The sequence below is a fragment of the Chiloscyllium plagiosum genome, chromosome 28 (assembly GCF_004010195.1).
Source record: "Chiloscyllium plagiosum isolate BGI_BamShark_2017 chromosome 28, ASM401019v2, whole genome shotgun sequence".
NCBI classification, from domain to species: Eukaryota; Metazoa; Chordata; class Chondrichthyes; order Orectolobiformes; family Hemiscylliidae; genus Chiloscyllium; species Chiloscyllium plagiosum.
In genome coordinates, this window is record NC_057737.1 from 48484262 (window position 1) to 48491187 (window position 6926).

Here is a 6926-nt window from a genome sequence, read left to right on the forward strand (position 1 = left end):
GGTGGAGGCTGGTACAATTGCAACATTTAAGAGGCATTTGGATGGGTATATGAATAGGAAGGGTTTGGAGGGATATTGGCCGGGTGCTGGCAGGTGGGACTAGATTGGGTTGGGATATCTGGTCGGCATGGACATGTTTGACTGAAGTGTCTGTTTCCTTGCTGTACATCTCTATGACACTATGACTCTCTGCAAACCGAGCTAATGGCAAAAGGCGCAAACCCTCCTCTCACCTTCACTCCATCCCTTGCTTCAAATCCATTTGATTTGTTTTTGGGAGAATTCACTATGAACAGTAGAAACAAAATGGAAACTTCTGGAACTATGCTATTAATAGATAATGTATATAGAAACTACTGAGAGCATTCAGTGAGTCTGATAGCATCTGTCAAGAGTGAGGGGTCATGGTCTGAGAGTCTTTAAAGTAGCGAAGGAGGTCACTGTGAGGTGCCAATGGCAGGGAAGGTGACGTCCCACTCAGCACCAACTCCGTACCAACTCATGACCAACTAAGGGTTTCTTCCCACTTCTGCTACCATTAGCAGGGTGCCCTCTGCCAGCCTCTTAGCAGGTTTTAGGAGATAGAGCCTTTGATCCATGTGTGCCCAGTGGCTACTCCTGTGGGTCCTGATGCCCACCTTCACCAACATACCGCAACCCTGGGCCTGTCTGGCTGGTAGGTTATTGCTGACAAGATGCACTCAATGATCACTGAAGCAGGATCAGCCATCATCTCACCACTCTCAGCTTGTCATCAGCAGGAATACATTCACCCCAATGTTTCAAAGCAATGACCTTTCCTCAGAACTGGGAAAAGGTAGAAATAGAATGGATTTGTTTTACCAAAATGCAATGCTCGCATTTATCCAAATTAAACTCCTTCTGCCATTCCTCAGCCCATTGACCCAATTGATCGAGATGTCCTTATTCATTAGTCTACTACGCAGAACTTGATCAAAGACTTTACTAAAATCCAAGTAAATAACTTACATCTACCACCCCGCCCTCATAAATCTTTTTAGTTACTTCCTCAAAACACTCAAGTTTGTGAGACACGATTTCCCTCGCACATGATCATGCCGACGATCCCTAATCAGTCCTTGGCTATCCAAATACATGTAAATCCTATCTTTCAGAATCACCTCCAACAACTTACCCTCCACCACTATCAGACTCACAGGTTTATAGTTCCCAGGGGCTAGGCCATTTCAGAGGCAGTTAAAAATTAACCACAATGCCATGGGTCTGGAGTCACATGTAGGTCAGACCAGCTAAAAAGGGCAGATTTCCTTTCCTAAGGGAAATTGTGAACCAGATATATTTTTACAACAATTGACAATAGCTACATGGTCATCATTCAACTCTTAATTCCAGATCCTCATTGAATTCAAATTCTACCTTTTGTCATGAAGGTATTTGATCTCAGATGCCTGGAATATTACCTGGATCTCTGGATTACAAGCCCAGTGAGAATACAACCAGTCCATCACTTCACCCTTTGTGAATAAAGACTTAAATGAAGAGATCTCGTAAATCTGAGTGATTTTAACTCATGACCAATCTGGATTAGCTGCGAATGGTATACTGTGAGATACAACCTGCTCCGAATAAAGGCAGTTGCCTTTCACTGTCTGTCTGTGTGAGAGCAATAGGAGCTGTCAAGATGAGCTGTTTTGTTTTGTGAACACAGTATTCTGGTTGCCATGCTTCATCAGGGAGACACACCCTGCCATTCTCTCCTCTCACCCTCCACTGATTTACTGTGAAATAACATCGGCTTTAAATCTGTTCATTTAGAAATGCCCCTGACAACAGCACTCGAAGTTCACATTGGTAGTCATGATTTAGAAATTGGACTGGGGTGTACAAAGTTAAAAGTCACACAACACCAGGTTATAGTCCAACAGGTTTATTTGGAAACACTAGCTTTTGGAGCGCTGTTCCTTCATTGGGTGGTTGTCACCTGATGAAGGAGCAGCGCCTCCTAAAGCTAGTGCTTCCAAATAAACCTGTCGGACTATAGCCTGGTGTTGTGTGATTTTTAACTTAGGTCACATTGAATCAGCAATCTCTCTTGAAAGATTATTGGAAAAACTTCTAGAAATACATCAAACATGAGGTAATATCATAGAACATGAGAATTTCCCAGAATACAAGAAGTTTGTTAAGATATGTTTTATTTTCAGAAAATTCAGAGATTGTTCCATATTCTGATCCTGTGGATGATGTATTTGAGCATTTGGATCAAATCAACAATTCAGCAATATCCCAAAGCCAAGAACAGACAATGACTGTCATTCAATCCTGACACCAGGAACGAGACCCTCTCTCAATGTCTGACCAATACTATGGGAATATGCTTGATTTGTGCTATCTCCAAGATTGTTACTTACCTATGTAGAGAGTAAACATCAGCAAAGAATGGTTGGGCCAAATAGCCTGTTTCATTGTTGTACTTCTTGTGTAAGATCAGAGCTGCCTATTCCTAAGGTATTGATTGCAACACAAAGACTGATGATGAGTTTACAATAAATAGGACTGTGATAATTTTGATGAAAAACCAAGTCCTTGTAGATTTGTCTCCCCTGTCAAAGCTGTGAAATGTTGCTGAGCATCGTTTTGAACTGCTACTTCAGGATGTGAGCCTTCAGAATAGCTTGTATGTAACCCAACTACACAGAATGACATTTATAAGAAAATTGTCATCTTCAAAAGGTTACACCCTGTGAGTGAACAGATCAAACAATTCACTAATATTAATTCCATAAGAAACTCTGCCGTTCATTCAATGAAAGCTGACAGGAATTAATTTGAGTATGTGAATAAGAGATTAACAAAATTTGAAAGATTTCAAAATGCACAGCAAAACAAAATCCCATCTGTTCTCTCACACCATCACATTGCAAAGAATCTAAATCTAAAGAAATCTCTTTCCTATCAATTTAAACTAACTACGTCTTCACAGTTTCCATCCTATGAGGTGTGGGCCCTTTGATCTTGACCACTCCCGCAATCTTAAACTTTATCAGTTTTGAATGACCAAGTTAAAAGTCACACAACACCAGGTTATAGTCCAACAGGTTTATTGGAAACACTGGTTTTTTCAGTGCTGTGCCTTCATTGGGTGGCTGTGGAGCAGGATCATAAGGCACAAAATTTATAGCAAAAGATTACAGTGCCATGCAACTGAAATATATATTGAACAAACCTAGATTGCTGTTAAGTCATTCATCTTGTAGAACCCATTCTAAAAGTTGAAAGACTTAGCATAATCCAGGTTTGTTCATATATCATTGCAGTTGCATGACACTGTGATCTTTTGCTATTAATTCTGTGTCTTATGATCCTGTTCCACACCTACCTGATGAAGGAACAGCGCTCCAAAAGTTAGTAATTCCAAATAAACCTGTTGGACTATAACATGGTGTTAGGAGAAAGTGAGGATTGCAGATGCTGGAGATCAGAATCGAAGTGTGTGTGCTGGAAAAGCATAGCCGTTCAGGCAGCATCCGAGAAGCAGGAGAATCAACAGTTCAGGCATAAGCCCTTCATCAGGAAATAACCTGGTGTTGTGTGATTTTTAACTTCGTCCACCCTAGTCCAACACTGGCTCCTTCACATCTTGAATAACCAGTACAGGTCTCTCATCAAACACACTAGGAGCAAGTGAGGACTGCAGATGCTAGAGATCAGAGCTGAAAAATGTGTTGCTGGAAAAGCGCAGCAGGTCAGGCAGCATCCAAGGAGCAGAAGACTTAGCACAATCCAGGTTTGTTCATACATCATTGCCTGAAACGTCGATTCTCCTGCTCCTTGAATGCTGCCTGACCTGCTGCGCTTTTCCAGCAACACATTTTTCAGCTCTCGTCAAACACATCTGCACTGGAAACTCCACCAACTAAACTCTTCCACTGAGTTAACTCACTTCTCTCACAACTCTGAACAATCTCCTATTACTAAAGAGATTATACTTGTGTTTGACTTCAGTCAGGTTCCTGCTGAACTGAATAGCTTTCCAATTCTTGCCTTTTTAAGCTAAAGTCAATTCTTAATGGTTTTAAGCAAGCTAACATTTTCTCTCTTAATCGTAAATCCCCATCATATAAACAAACATCCATTAACACTCCATGATACATACAGGTTTAAAATTATGGTTCTGGAAAGACTGACCTCTTTAATGTTTAAGCTCCCAGAAAAATAGATCTACACTCCATGTGCCACTAGTTTAAGATCCAAAATCATACAAAATGGTGTTAATATTTATAAATCAATTCACAACTTTCTTCCCAATATCGAGGGTATAGTGACTTTCTTGAGGATACACTGTCATTTAATAATATCCCTCCACACCCTGGCACATTCTCTAGCCGAGAAAGACACCAAATGCACAGCAGAAACTGGTTCATGAACAACACTACCCAGAATGACAACAGCAGCACTATCCCTGCAACCTCCTCAATCACAATCCAGCTGGATTTGGATTCCTTCATTTTTCCTGAGTCAGCACCCTGGAATTCCCAATAGCTGCGACAGTAGGAGCACCATAATTCCTGGTTCAAGGATATCCCCATCAAGCACCCTCTCAGATAGCAAGGGATGGTCAGTGGATGCCAACCTGGCCCACAATCCAGAAATTAATTTCCACATGAAATGTTAATATTAAAAAGAATTGACTGAAAATTGTAGCATAAGGAAGTCAATTTTTGAATCTAGCCATAAGCACGATTTTGACCACCTTTTCGAGAGGTTGTATTTCCTCCTGAATTTGGGAACAGCAAGTGAGTAGTGCTGAAGCTGGGATTGTCAGAACCACATCCCCAGGGAGAAGTGATTGGGGCAGAATCTCATTTTAAAGTTTGGATTTTCAAACAGCAAATGAATTTACATCGAGACAAGCTTCTGTCCAATTAGGATCAGCGAGCTGAATCCTGTGGCCAAAAGGCCAATGGGAATCCAGCTCTAAGTGAGCAACAGGACTTGCAGCTTTTTTTTACAAATGTTCAAACAAAAAGAACCCCGAAAAGAAAGGGTTTGGGGGTAGAGAGAGTGCCCTTCTACAGGACAGTCTTTGACAGAGGCCCACCCAGACACACAGGGAGGGGGAATCTGGAAGTCAGCATCCTGTACTCACCCTGACTTTTCTGCCCTCGGCCTGCACTCCTCTAGTGAAGCTCAACATAAACTCAAGAAGCATGTCTTCATCTGATTAGGCACTTTACAACTCTCTAACTGACATTGAGTTCAACTCTTTCAGGCCAAGAACTCAGGAGAGGGAGGGGCTGGGGGAGCAGCACCAAGTTGTGGTCCACGTAGGCACCAACGGCATAGGTAGAAAAAGGGATGGGGATATAAGGCAGCAATTCAGGGACCTAGGGTGGAACCATAGAGCTAGGACAAACAGAGTTGCTATCTATGGTCTCTTGCCCATGTCACGGGTTAGCGAAGCAGGGAACAGGGAGAGAGAGGAGTTGAACACATCGCTACAGGGATGGTGCAGGAGGGAGGGTTTCAGATACCTGGATAATTGAGGCTCATTCTGGGGGAGGTGGGACCTCTACAAACAGGTTAGTCTACACCTGAACCAGTGGGGTACCAATATTCTGGGAGTGGGGGTGGGGGGGAATTTGCTAATGCTCTTCAGATGGGGTTAAACCAATGCAAGAGGGGGATGCGAACCTAAATTGTACTTCCAGTGTCCAGGAGGTTGAGAGTAGTGAGGTCAGAAATAAGGTTTCAAGGAGACAAGAGTGGACTGGCAAGCAGGAAAGGTAGTTTGAAGTGTGTCAATTTCAGCGCCAGTAGCATCCGGAATAAGGTGGGTGAACTTGCAGTATGGATTGGTACCTGGGACTTCGATGTTGTGGCCATTTCGGAGACATGGATAGAGCAGGGACAGGAATGGTTGTTGCAGGTTCCAGGATTTAGATGCTTCAGTCAGAGCACAGAGAAAATGCTAAAAGAGGGGGAGGTGTGGCATTGTTAGTCAAGGGCAGTATTCCAGTAGCAGAAAGGACATTTAAGGGCTTGTCTACTGAGGTAGTATGGGCTGAGGTTAGAAATAGGAAAGGAGAGGTCACCCTGTTGGGAGTTTTCTATAGGCCTCTAAATAGTTCCAGAGATGTGGGAGGTAAGGATAGCAAAAATGATTCTGGACAGGAGCGAGAGTAACAGGGTAGTTGTTGTGGGGTCTTTAACTTTCCAAATATTGACTGGAAATACTATAGTTCAAGTACTTCAGATGGGTCAGTTGTTGTCCCCAATGTATGCAGGAGGGTTTCCTGACACAGTATGTAGACAGGCCAATACGTGGGGGGGCCACATTGGATTTGAACCCAGCCAGGCTTTAGATTTGGAGGTAGGTGAGCACTTTGGCCATAGTGACCACAATACGGTTATGTTTACAGTAACAATGGGCAGGGATAGGTATATACCACGGTGAAAGAGTTATAGCTGGGGGAAAGGCAATACTGGTGCAATTAGGCAAGATTTAGGATCCATGGGATGGAGAAGGAAACTGCAGGGATGGGCACAGTTGAAATGTGGAGCTTATTCATGGACTAGCTACTGTGTCTTTGATAAGTGTGTACCCATCAGGCTGGAAGGAAGCAGTCAAGCGAGGGAGCCGGGGTTTACTGAAGAGTTTTTGTCAAGAGGAAGAAGAGGCTTATGTAAGGATGAGGTCTGAAGGCTCAGTTAGGGCGCTTGAGAGTTACGGTTTAGCCAGGAAAGACTTAAAGAGAGAGCTCAGAAGAGCCAGGAGGGGACATGAGAACTCTTTGGCAGATAGGATCAAGAAAAACCCGAAGGCTTTCTATAGGTATGTCAGGAATTTGGACGGGTTTGGGGACAGGCAGAGGGCGGTGTTGGATGGGTTTGGGGTGGGCGGAGGGTGGTGTTGGATGGGTTTGGGGACAGGTGGTATGTTA